This window comes from Engystomops pustulosus, chromosome 1 (genome assembly GCF_040894005.1).
Source record: "Engystomops pustulosus chromosome 1, aEngPut4.maternal, whole genome shotgun sequence".
NCBI classification, from domain to species: Eukaryota; Metazoa; Chordata; class Amphibia; order Anura; family Leptodactylidae; genus Engystomops; species Engystomops pustulosus.
Genome location: NC_092411.1, coordinates 224,891,397 through 224,903,298, shown reverse-complemented (window position 1 = coordinate 224,903,298; position 11,902 = coordinate 224,891,397). Strand labels below are relative to the sequence as shown.

General features: G+C 31.3%; 20 non-coding genes across 20 annotated transcripts; all 20 read right to left on the bottom strand.

The window, feature by feature from the left end:
- Positions 1 to 508: 508 nt before the first annotated feature.
- TRNAC-GCA (transfer RNA cysteine (anticodon GCA)) lies at positions 509 to 580 on the bottom strand. The gene has a single exon. It is a non-coding gene; the product is annotated as a tRNA-Cys (tRNA).
- A 712-nt stretch (positions 581 to 1,292) lies between these two features.
- TRNAC-GCA (transfer RNA cysteine (anticodon GCA)) lies at positions 1,293 to 1,364 on the bottom strand. Its single transcript has one exon. It is a non-coding gene; the product is annotated as a tRNA-Cys (tRNA).
- A 1,104-nt stretch (positions 1,365 to 2,468) lies between these two features.
- On the bottom strand, positions 2,469 to 2,540 carry TRNAC-GCA (transfer RNA cysteine (anticodon GCA)). The gene has a single exon. It is a non-coding gene; the product is annotated as a tRNA-Cys (tRNA).
- A 320-nt stretch (positions 2,541 to 2,860) lies between these two features.
- Positions 2,861 to 2,932, bottom strand: TRNAC-GCA (transfer RNA cysteine (anticodon GCA)). The gene has a single exon. It is a non-coding gene; the product is annotated as a tRNA-Cys (tRNA).
- Positions 2,933 to 3,252: 320 nt separating this feature from the next.
- TRNAC-GCA (transfer RNA cysteine (anticodon GCA)) lies at positions 3,253 to 3,324 on the bottom strand. The gene has a single exon. It is a non-coding gene; the product is annotated as a tRNA-Cys (tRNA).
- A 320-nt stretch (positions 3,325 to 3,644) lies between these two features.
- TRNAC-GCA (transfer RNA cysteine (anticodon GCA)) lies at positions 3,645 to 3,716 on the bottom strand. The gene has a single exon. It is a non-coding gene; the product is annotated as a tRNA-Cys (tRNA).
- A 712-nt stretch (positions 3,717 to 4,428) lies between these two features.
- Positions 4,429 to 4,500, bottom strand: TRNAC-GCA (transfer RNA cysteine (anticodon GCA)). The gene has a single exon. It is a non-coding gene; the product is annotated as a tRNA-Cys (tRNA).
- Positions 4,501 to 5,212: 712 nt separating this feature from the next.
- On the bottom strand, positions 5,213 to 5,284 carry TRNAC-GCA (transfer RNA cysteine (anticodon GCA)). Its single transcript has one exon. It is a non-coding gene; the product is annotated as a tRNA-Cys (tRNA).
- A 1,104-nt stretch (positions 5,285 to 6,388) lies between these two features.
- TRNAC-GCA (transfer RNA cysteine (anticodon GCA)) lies at positions 6,389 to 6,460 on the bottom strand. Its single transcript has one exon. It is a non-coding gene; the product is annotated as a tRNA-Cys (tRNA).
- Positions 6,461 to 6,780: 320 nt separating this feature from the next.
- TRNAC-GCA (transfer RNA cysteine (anticodon GCA)) lies at positions 6,781 to 6,852 on the bottom strand. The gene has a single exon. It is a non-coding gene; the product is annotated as a tRNA-Cys (tRNA).
- Positions 6,853 to 7,172: 320 nt separating this feature from the next.
- On the bottom strand, positions 7,173 to 7,244 carry TRNAC-GCA (transfer RNA cysteine (anticodon GCA)). The gene has a single exon. It is a non-coding gene; the product is annotated as a tRNA-Cys (tRNA).
- A 768-nt stretch (positions 7,245 to 8,012) lies between these two features.
- TRNAC-GCA (transfer RNA cysteine (anticodon GCA)) lies at positions 8,013 to 8,084 on the bottom strand. Its single transcript has one exon. It is a non-coding gene; the product is annotated as a tRNA-Cys (tRNA).
- Positions 8,085 to 8,404: 320 nt separating this feature from the next.
- On the bottom strand, positions 8,405 to 8,476 carry TRNAC-GCA (transfer RNA cysteine (anticodon GCA)). Its single transcript has one exon. It is a non-coding gene; the product is annotated as a tRNA-Cys (tRNA).
- Positions 8,477 to 8,796: 320 nt separating this feature from the next.
- On the bottom strand, positions 8,797 to 8,868 carry TRNAC-GCA (transfer RNA cysteine (anticodon GCA)). Its single transcript has one exon. It is a non-coding gene; the product is annotated as a tRNA-Cys (tRNA).
- A 320-nt stretch (positions 8,869 to 9,188) lies between these two features.
- On the bottom strand, positions 9,189 to 9,260 carry TRNAC-GCA (transfer RNA cysteine (anticodon GCA)). Its single transcript has one exon. It is a non-coding gene; the product is annotated as a tRNA-Cys (tRNA).
- Positions 9,261 to 9,580: 320 nt separating this feature from the next.
- On the bottom strand, positions 9,581 to 9,652 carry TRNAC-GCA (transfer RNA cysteine (anticodon GCA)). Its single transcript has one exon. It is a non-coding gene; the product is annotated as a tRNA-Cys (tRNA).
- A 320-nt stretch (positions 9,653 to 9,972) lies between these two features.
- On the bottom strand, positions 9,973 to 10,044 carry TRNAC-GCA (transfer RNA cysteine (anticodon GCA)). The gene has a single exon. It is a non-coding gene; the product is annotated as a tRNA-Cys (tRNA).
- A 320-nt stretch (positions 10,045 to 10,364) lies between these two features.
- TRNAC-GCA (transfer RNA cysteine (anticodon GCA)) lies at positions 10,365 to 10,436 on the bottom strand. The gene has a single exon. It is a non-coding gene; the product is annotated as a tRNA-Cys (tRNA).
- Positions 10,437 to 10,756: 320 nt separating this feature from the next.
- Positions 10,757 to 10,828, bottom strand: TRNAC-GCA (transfer RNA cysteine (anticodon GCA)). The gene has a single exon. It is a non-coding gene; the product is annotated as a tRNA-Cys (tRNA).
- Positions 10,829 to 11,540: 712 nt separating this feature from the next.
- Positions 11,541 to 11,612, bottom strand: TRNAC-GCA (transfer RNA cysteine (anticodon GCA)). The gene has a single exon. It is a non-coding gene; the product is annotated as a tRNA-Cys (tRNA).
- Between the last annotated feature and the right edge of the window lie 290 nt (positions 11,613 to 11,902).

Below are 11,902 nucleotides of genomic sequence, written 5' to 3'. Positions count from 1 at the left end.
CTTCAATATTTCAAGTAACTGGACATGTCAAGCAATGTAATTTCGTAATTTTATGATCCTTCAAATAGTGAATGATGTATTGTGTGTAAGACTTGAAAAAGAACATGTTTGGAACAAGGGGGCACTCGGAGTTGAACCAAGGACCTCTTGATCTGCAGTCAAATGCTCTACCACCGAGCTATACCCCCAATGTACATCAAAGAATTTTTGTCCAAAAAACTTTAAATTATAGACAAATGCACATTTTCATGTTCTTTTGTTTGAAAACATGGATTTGAGTTACATCAATTGAAAGATTATTTCTCAGACACAATATTCCAAAAAAATTCAAACTTACATGTTAGAGGACTGAGAATTGATGTAAACAAGTATAATAACTAATTTAAAAACACCTTCAATATTTCAAGTAACTGGACATGTCAAGCAATGTAATTTCGTAATTTTATGATCCTTCAAATAGTGAATGATGTATTGTGTATAAGAATTGAAAATGAAGATGTATGGTACAAGGGGGCACTCGGAGTTGAACCAAGGACCTCTTGATCTGCAGTCAAATGCTCTACCACTGAGCTATACCCCCAATGTACATTAAATAATTTTTGTCCAAAATCTTTTAAATTATAGACAAATGCACATTTTCATGTTCTCTTGTTTGAAAACATGGATTTGAGTTACATCAATTGAAAGATTATTACTCAGACACATTATTCCAAAAAAATTCAAACTTACATGTTAGAGGACTAAGAATTGATGTAAACAAGTATAATAACTAAATTAAAAACACCTTCAATATTTCAAGTAACTGGACATGTCAAGCAATGTAATTTCGTAATTTTATGATCCTTCAAATAGTGAATGATGTATTGTGTGTAAGACTTGAAAATGAAAATGTATGGTACAAGGGAACACTCGGAGTTGAACCAAGGACCTCTTGATCTGCAGTCAAATGCTCTACCACTGAGCTATACCCCCAATGTACATCAAATAATTTTTGTCCAAAATCTTTTAAATTATAGACAAATGCACATTTTCATGTTCTCTTGTTTGAAAACATGGATTTGAGTTACATCAATTGAAAGATTATTTCTCAGACACAATATTCAAAAAAAATTCAAACTTACATGTTAGAGGACTAAAAATTGATGTAAACAAGTATAATGACTAATTTAAAAACACCTTTAATATTTCAAGTAACTGGACATGTCAAGCAATGTAATTTCGTAATTTTATGATCCTTCAAATAGTGAATGATGTATTGTGTATAAGACTTGAAAAAGAACATGTTTGGAACAAGGGGGCACTCGGAGTTGAACCAAGGACCTCTTGATCTGCAGTCAAATGCTCTACCACTGAGCTATACCCCCAATGTACGTCAAAGAATTTTTGTCCAAAAAACTTTAAATTATAGACAAATGCACATTTTCATGTTCTTTTGTTTGAAAACATGGATTTGAGTTACATCAATTGAAAGATTATTTCTCAGACACAATATTCCAAAAAAATTCAAACTTACATGTTAGAGGACTGAGAATTGATGTAAACAAGTATAATAACTAATTTAAAAACACCTTCAATATTTCAAGTAACTGGACATGTCAAGCAATGTAATTTCGTAATTTTATGATCCTTCAAATAGTGAATGATGTATTGTGTATAAGAATTGAAAATGAAGATGTATGGTACAAGCGGGCACTCGGAGTTGAACCAAGGACCTCTTGATCTGCAGTCAAATGCTCTACCACTGAGCTATACCCCCAATGTACATTAAATAATTTTTGTCCAAAATCTTTTAAATTATAGACAAATGCACATTTTCATGTTCTCTTGTTTGAAAACATGGATTTGAGTTACATCAATTGAAAGATTATTACTCAGACACATTATTCCAAAAAAATTCAAACTTACATGTTAGAGGACTAAGAATTGATGTAAACAAGTATAATAACTAAATTAAAAACACCTTCAATATTTCAAGTAACTGGACATGTCAAGCAATGTAATTTCGTAATTTTATGATCCTTCAAATAGTGAATGATGTATTGTGTGTAAGACTTGAAAATGAAAATGTATGGTACAAGGGAACACTCGGAGTTGAACCAAGGACCTCTTGATCTGCAGTCAAATGCTCTACCACTGAGCTATACCCCCAATGTACATCAAATAATTTTTGTCCAAAATCTTTTAAATTATAGACAAATGCACATTTTCATGTTCTCTTGTTTGAAAACATGGATTTGAGTTACATCAATTGAAAGATTATTTCTCAGACACAATATTCAAAAAAAATTCAAACTTACATGTTAGAGGACTAAAAATTGATGTAAACAAGTATAATGACTAATTTAAAAACACCTTTAATATTTCAAGTAACTGGACATGTCAAGCAATGTAATTTCGTAATTTTATGATCCTTCAAATAGTGAATGATGTATTGTGTATAAGACTTGAAAAAGAACATGTTTGGAACAAGGGGGCACTCGGAGTTGAACCAAGGACCTCTTGATCTGCAGTCAAATGCTCTACCACTGAGCTATACCCCCAATGTACGTCAAAGAATTTTTGTCCAAAAAACTTTAAATTATAGACAAATGCACATTTTCATGTTCTTTTGTTTGAAAACATGGATTTGAGTTACATCAATTGAAAGATTATTTCTCAGACACAATATTCCAAAAAAATTCAAACTTACATGTTAGAGGACTGAGAACTGATGTAAACAAGTATAATAACTAATTTAAAAACACCTTCAATATTTCAAGTAACTGGACATGTCAAGCAATGTAATTTCGTAATTTTATGATCCTTCAAATAGTGAATGATGTATTGTGTGTAAGACTTGAAAAAGAACATGTTTGGAACAAGGGGGCACTCGGAGTTGAACCAAGGACCTCTTGATCTGCAGTCAAATGCTCTACCACTGAGCTATACCCCCAATGTACATCAAAGAATTTTTGTCCAAAAAACTTTAAATTATAGACAAATGCACATTTTCATGTTCTTTTGTTTGAAAACATGGATTTGAGTTACATCAATTGAAAGATTATTTCTCAGACACAATATTCCAAAAAAATTCAAACTTACATGTTAGAGGACTGAGAATTGATGTAAACAAGTATAATAACTAATTTAAAAACACCTTCAATATTTCAAGTAACTGGACATGTCAAGCAATGTAATTTCGTAATTTTATGATCCTTCAAATAGTGAATGATGTATTGTGTATAAGAATTGAAAATGAAGATGTATGGTACAAGGGGGCACTCGGAGTTGAACCAAGGACCTCTTGATCTGCAGTCAAATGCTCTACCACTGAGCTATACCCCCAACGTACGTCAAAGAAATTTTGTCCAAAATCTTTTAAATTATAGACAAATGCACATTTTCATGTTCTCTTGTTTGAAAACATGGATTTGAGTTACATCAATTGAAAGATTATTTCTCAGACACAATATTCAAAAAAAATTCAAACTTACATGTTAGAGGACTGAGAATTGATGTAAACAAGTATAATAACTAATTTAAAAACACCTTCAATATTTCAAGTAACTGGACATGTCAAGCAATGTAATTTCGTAATTTTATGATCCTTCAAATAGTGAATGATGTATTGTGTGTAAGACTTGAAAATGAAGATGTATGGTACAAGGGGGCACTCGGAGTTGAACCAAGGACCTCTTGATCTGCAGTCAAATGCTCTACCACTGAGCTATACCCCCAATGTACATTAAAGAATTTTTGTCCAAAATCTTTAAAATTATAGACAAATGCACATTTTCATGTTCTCTTGTTTGAAAACATGGATTTGAGTTACATCAATTGAAAGATTATTACTCAGACACATTATTCCAAAAAAATTCAAACTTACATGTTAGAGGACTAAGAATTGATGTAAACAAGTATAATAACTAAATTAAAAACACCTTCAATATTTCAAGTAACTGGACATGTCAAGCAATGTAATTTCGTAATTTTATGATCCTTCAAATAGTGAATGATGTATTGTGTGTAAGACTTGAAAAAGAACATGTTTGGAACAAGGGGGCACTCGGAGTTGAACCAAGGACCTCTTGATCTGCAGTCAAATGCTCTACCACCGAGCTATACCCCCAATGTACATCAAAGAATTTTTGTCCAAAAAACTTTAAATTATAGACAAATGCACATTTTCATGTTCTTTTGTTTGAAAACATGGATTTGAGTTACATCAATTGAAAGATTATTTCTCAGACACAATATTCCAAAAAAATTCAAACTTACATGTTAGAGGACTGAGAATTGATGTAAACAAGTATAATAACTAATTTAAAAACACCTTCAATATTTCAAGTAACTGGACATGTCAAGCAATGTAATTTCGTAATTTTATGATCCTTCAAATAGTGAATGATGTATTGTGTATAAGAATTGAAAATGAAGATGTATGGTACAAGGGGGCACTCGGAGTTGAACCAAGGACCTCTTGATCTGCAGTCAAATGCTCTACCACTGAGCTATACCCCCAATGTACATTAAATAATTTTTGTCCAAAATCTTTTAAATTATAGACAAATGCACATTTTCATGTTCTCTTGTTTGAAAACATGGATTTGAGTTACATCAATTGAAAGATTATTACTCAGACACATTATTCCAAAAAAATTCAAACTTACATGTTAGAGGACTAAGAATTGATGTAAACAAGTATAATAACTAAATTAAAAACACCTTCAATATTTCAAGTAACTGGACATGTCAAGCAATGTAATTTCGTAATTTTATGATCCTTCAAATAGTGAATGATGTATTGTGTGTAAGACTTGAAAATGAAAATGTATGGTACAAGGGAACACTCGGAGTTGAACCAAGGACCTCTTGATCTGCAGTCAAATGCTCTACCACTGAGCTATACCCCCAATGTACATCAAATAATTTTTGTCCAAAATCTTTTAAATTATAGACAAATGCACATTTTCATGTTCTCTTGTTTGAAAACATGGATTTGAGTTACATCAATTGAAAGATTATTTCTCAGACACAATATTCAAAAAAAATTCAAACTTACATGTTAGAGGACTAAAAATTGATGTAAACAAGTATAATGACTAATTTAAAAACACCTTTAATATTTCAAGTAACTGGACATGTCAAGCAATGTAATTTCGTAATTTTATGATCCTTCAAATAGTGAATGATGTATTGTGTATAAGACTTGAAAAAGAACATGTTTGGAACAAGGGGGCACTCGGAGTTGAACCAAGGACCTCTTGATCTGCAGTCAAATGCTCTACCACTGAGCTATACCCCCAATGTACGTCAAAGAATTTTTGTCCAAAAAACTTTAAATTATAGACAAATGCACATTTTCATGTTCTTTTGTTTGAAAACATGGATTTGAGTTACATCAATTGAAAGATTATTTCTCAGACACAATATTCCAAAAAAATTCAAACTTACATGTTAGAGGACTGAGAATTGATGTAAACAAGTATAATAACTAATTTAAAAACACCTTCAATATTTCAAGTAACTGGACATGTCAAGCAATGTAATTTCGTAATTTTATGATCCTTCAAATAGTGAATGATGTATTGTGTATAAGAATTGAAAATGAAGATGTATGGTACAAGCGGGCACTCGGAGTTGAACCAAGGACCTCTTGATCTGCAGTCAAATGCTCTACCACTGAGCTATACCCCCAATGTACATTAAATAATTTTTGTCCAAAATCTTTTAAATTATAGACAAATGCACATTTTCATGTTCTCTTGTTTGAAAACATGGATTTGAGTTACATCAATTGAAAGATTATTACTCAGACACATTATTCCAAAAAAATTCAAACTTACATGTTAGAGGACTAAGAATTGATGTAAACAAGTATAATAACTAAATTAAAAACACCTTCAATATTTCAAGTAACTGGACATGTCAAGCAATGTAATTTCGTAATTTTATGATCCTTCAAATAGTGAATGATGTATTGTGTGTAAGACTTGAAAATGAAAATGTATGGTACAAGGGAACACTCGGAGTTGAACCAAGGACCTCTTGATCTGCAGTCAAATGCTCTACCACTGAGCTATACCCCCAATGTACATCAAATAATTTTTGTCCAAAATCTTTTAAATTATAGACAAATGCACATTTTCATGTTCTCTTGTTTGAAAACATGGATTTGAGTTACATCAATTGAAAGATTATTTCTCAGACACAATATTCAAAAAAAATTCAAACTTACATGTTAGAGGACTAAAAATTGATGTAAACAAGTATAATGACTAATTTAAAAACACCTTTAATATTTCAAGTAACTGGACATGTCAAGCAATGTAATTTCGTAATTTTATGATCCTTCAAATAGTGAATGATGTATTGTGTATAAGACTTGAAAAAGAACATGTTTGGAACAAGGGGGCACTCGGAGTTGAACCAAGGACCTCTTGATCTGCAGTCAAATGCTCTACCACTGAGCTATACCCCCAATGTACGTCAAAGAATTTTTGTCCAAAAAACTTTAAATTATAGACAAATGCACATTTTCATGTTCTTTTGTTTGAAAACATGGATTTGAGTTACATCAATTGAAAGATTATTTCTCAGACACAATATTCCAAAAAAATTCAAACTTACATGTTAGAGGACTGAGAACTGATGTAAACAAGTATAATAACTAATTTAAAAACACCTTCAATATTTCAAGTAACTGGACATGTCAAGCAATGTAATTTCGTAATTTTATGATCCTTCAAATAGTGAATGATGTATTGTGTATAAGAATTGAAAATGAAGATGTATGGTACAAGGGGGCACTCGGAGTTGAACCAAGGACCTCTTGATCTGCAGTCAAATGCTCTACCACTGAGCTATACCCCCAATGTACGTCAAATAATTTTTGTCCAAAATCTTTTAAATTATAGACAAATGCACATTTTCATGTTCTCTTGTTTGAAAACATGGATTTGAGTTACATCAATTGAAAGATTATTTCTCAGACACAATATTCCAAAAAAATTCAAACTTACATGTTAGAGGACTGAGAACTGATGTAAACAAGTATAATAACTAATTTAAAAACACCTTCAATATTTCAAGTAACTGGACATGTCAAGCAATGTAATTTCGTAATTTTATGATCCTTCAAATAGTGAATGATGTATTGTGTATAAGAATTGAAAATGAAGATGTATGGTACAAGGGGGCACTTGGAGTTGAACCAAGGACCTCTTGATCTGCAGTCAAATGCTCTACCACTGAGCTATACCCCCAATGTACATTAAATAATTTTTGTCCAAAATCTTTTAAATTATAGACAAATGCACATTTTCATGTTCTCTTGTTTGAAAACATGGATTTGAGTTACATCAATTGAAAAATTATTTCTCAGACACAATATTCAAAAAAAATTCAAACTTACATGTTAGAGGACTGAGAATTGATGTAAACAAGTATAATAACTAATTTAAAAACACCTTCAATATTTCAAGTAACTGGACATGTCAAGCAATGTAATTTCGTAATTTTATGATCCTTCAAATAGTGAATGATGTATTGTGTGTAAGACTTGAAAATGAATGGTACAAGCGGGCACTCGGAGTTGAATCAAGGACCTCTTGATCTGCAGTCAAATGCTCTACCACTGAGCTATACCCCCAATGTACATTAAAGAATTTTTGTCCAAAATCTTTTAAATTATAGACAAATGCACATTTTCATGTTCTCTTGTTTGAAAACATGGATTTGAGTTACATCAATTGAAAGATTATTTCTCAGACACAATATTCAAAAAAATTTCAAACTTACATGTTACAGGACTGAGAATTGATGTAAACAAGTATAATAACTAATTTAAAAACACCTTCAATATTTCAAGTAACTGAGACTTGATGTAAACAAGTATAATATCTAATTTAAAAACACCTTCAATATTTCAAGTAACTGGACATGTCAAGCAATGTAATTTCGTAATTTTATGATCCTTCAAATAGTGAATGATGTATTGTGTATAAGAATTGAAAATGAAGATGTATGGTACAAGGGGGCACTCGGAGTTGAACCAAGGACCTCTTGATCTGCAGTCAAATGCTCTACCACTGAGCCATACCCCCAATGTACGTCAAAGAATTTTTGTCCAAAATCTTTTAAATTATAGACAAATGCACATTTTCATGTTCTCTTGTTTGAAAACATGGATTTGAGTTACATCAATTGAAAGATTATTTCTCAGACACAATATTCAAAAAAAATTCAAACTTACATGTTAGAGGACTGAGAATTGATGTAAACAAGTATAATAACTAATTTAAAAACACCTTCAATATTTCAAGTAACTGGACATGTCAAGCAATGTAATTTCGTAATTTTATGATCCTTCAAATAGTGAATGATGTATTGTGTATAAGAATTGAAAATGAAGATGTATGGTACAAGGGGGCACTCGGAGTTGAACCAAGGACCTCTTGATCTGCAGTCAAATGCTCTACCACTGAGCTATACCCCCAATGTACATTAAAGAATTTTTGTCCAAAATCTTTTAAATTATAGACAAATGCACATTTTCATGTTCTCTTGTTTGAAAACATGGATTTGAGTTACATCAATTGAAAGATTATTTCTCAGACACAATATTCAAAAAAAATTCAAACTTACATGTTAGAGGACTGAGAATTGATGTAAACAAGTATAATGACTAATTTAAAAACACCTTCAATATTTCAAGTAACTGGACATGTCAAGCAATGTAATTACGTAATTTTATGATCCTTCAAATAGTCAATGATGTATTGTGTATAAGACTTGAAAAAGAACATGTTTGGAACAAGGGGGCACTCGGAGTTGAACCAAGGACCTCTTGATCTGCAGTCAAATGCTCTACCACTGAGCTATACCCCCAATGTACGTCAAAGAATTTTTGTCCAAAAAACTTTAAATTATAGACAAATGCACATTTTCATGTTCTCTTGTTTGAAAACATGGATTTGAGTTACATCAATTGAAAGATTATTTCTCAGACACAATATTCCAAAAAAATTCAAACTTACATGTTAGAGGACTGAGAACTGATGTAAACAAGTATAATAACTAATTTAAAAACATCTTCAATATTTCAAGTAACTGGACATGTCAAGCAATGTAATTTCGTAATTTTATGATCCTTCAAATAGTGAATGATGTATTGTGTATAAGAATTGAAAATGAAGATGTATGGTACAAGGGGGCACTCGGAGTTGAACCAAGGACCTCTTGATCTGCAGTCAAATGCTCTACCACTGAGCTATACCCCCAATGTACGTCAAATAATTTTTGTCCAAAATCTTTTAAATTATAGACAAATGCACATTTTCATGTTCTCTTGTTTGAAAACATGGATTTGAGTTACATCAATTGAAAGATTATTACTCAGACACATTATTCCAAAAAAATTCAAACTTACATGTTAGAGGACTAAGAATTGATGTAAACAAGTATAATAACTAAATTAAAAACACCTTCAATATTTCAAGTAACTGGACATGTCAAGCAATGTAATTTCGTAATTTTATGATCCTTCAAATAGTGAATGATGTATTGAGTATAAGACTTGAAAATGAAGATGTATGGTACAAGGGGGCACTCGGAGTTGAACCAAGGACCTCTTGATCTGCAGTCAAATGCTCTACCACTGAGCTATACCCCCAATGTACATTAAAGAATTTTTGTCCAAAATCTTTTAAATTATAGACAAATGCACATTTTCATGTTCTCTTGTTTGAAAACATGGATTTGAGTTACATCAATTGAAAGATTATTTCTCAGACACAATATTCCAAAAAAATTCAAACTTACATGTTAGAGGACTGAGAATTGATGTAAACAAGTATTATAACTAATTTAAAAACAGCTTCAATTTTTCAAGTAACTGGACATGTCAAGCATTGTAATTTCGTAATTTTATGATCCTTCAAATAGTGAATGATGTATTGTGTGTAAGACTTGAAAATGAAGATGTATGGTACAAGGGGGCACTCGGAGTTGAACCAAGGACCTCTTGATCTGCAGTCAAATGCTCTACCACTGAGCTATACCCCCAATGCACATTAAAGAATTTTTGTCCAATATCTTTTAAATTATAGACAAATGCACATTTTCATGTTCTCTTGTTTGAAAACATGGATTTGAGTTACATCAATTGAAAGATTATTTCTCAGACACAATATTCAAAAAAATTTCAAACTTACATGTTACAGGACTGAGAATTGATGTAAACAAGTATAATAACTAATTTAAAAACACCTTCAATATTTCAAGTAACTGGACATGTCAAGCAATGTAATTTCGTAATTTTATGATCCTTCAAATAGTGAATAATGTATTGTGTGTAAGACTTGAAAATGAAGATGTATGGTACAAGGGGGCACTCGGAGTTGAACCAAGGACCTCTTGATCTGCAGTCAAATGCTCTACCACTGAGCTATACCCCCAATGTACATTAAAGAATTTTTGTCCAAAATCTTTTAAATTATAGACAAATGCACATTTTCATGTTCTCTTGTTTGAAAACATGGATTTGAGTTACATCAATTGAAAGATTATTTCTCAGACACAATATTCAAAAAAATTTCAAACTTACATGTTACAGGACTGAGAATTGATGTAAACAAGTATAATAACTAATTTAAAAACACCTTCAATATTTCAAGTAACTGGACATGTCAAGCAATGTAATTTCGTAATTTTATGATCCTTCAAATAGTGAATGATGTATTGTGTGTAAGACTTGAAAATGAAGATGTATGGTACAAGGGGGCACTCGGAGTTGAACCAAGGACCTCTTGATCTGCAGTCAAATGCTCTACCACTGAGCTATACCCCCAATGTACGTCAAAGAATTTTTGTCCAAAATCTTTTAAATTATAGACAAATGCACATTTTCATGTTCTCTTGTTTGAAAACATGGATTTGAGTTACATCAATTGAAAGATTATTTCTCAGACACAATATTCAAAAAAAATTCAAACTTACATTTTAGAGGACTGAGAATTGATGTAAACAAGTATAATAACTAATTTAAAAACACCTTCAATATTTCAAGTAACTGGACATGTCAAGCAATGTAATTTCGTAATTTTATGATCCTTCAAATAGTGAATGATGTATTGTGTATAAGAATTGAAAATGAATATGTATGGTACAAAGGGGCACTCGGAGTTGAACCAAGGACCTCTTGATCTGCAGTCAAATGCTCTACCACTGAGCTATACCCCCAATGTACGTCAAAGAATTTTTGTCCAAAATCTTTTAAATTATAGACAAATGCACATTTTCATGTTCTCTTGTTTGAAAACATGGATTTGAGTTACATCAATTGAAAGATTATTTCTCAGACACAATATTCCAAAAAAATTCAAACTTACATGTTAGAGGACTGAGAACTGATGTAAACAAGTATAATAACTAATTTAAAAACACCTTCAATATTTCAAGTAACTGGACATGTCAAGCAATGTAATTTCGTAATTTTATGATCCTTCAAATAGTGAATGATGTATTGTGTATAAGAATTGAAAATGAAGATGTATGGTACAAGGGGGCACTTGGAGTTGAACCAAGGACCTCTTGATCTGCAGTCAAATGCTCTACCACTGAGCTATACCCCCAATGTACATTAAATAATTTTTGTCCAAAATCTTTTAAATTATAGACAAATGCACATTTTCATGTTCTCTTGTTTGAAAACATGGATTTGAGTTACATCAATTGAAAAATTATTTCTCAGACACAATATTCAAAAAAAATTCAAACTTACATGTTAGAGGACTGAGAATTGATGTAAACAAGTATAATAACTAATTTAAAAACACCTTCAATATTTCAAGTAACTGGACATGTCAAGCAATGTAATTTCGTAATTTTATGATCCTTCAAATAGTGAATGATGTATTGTGTG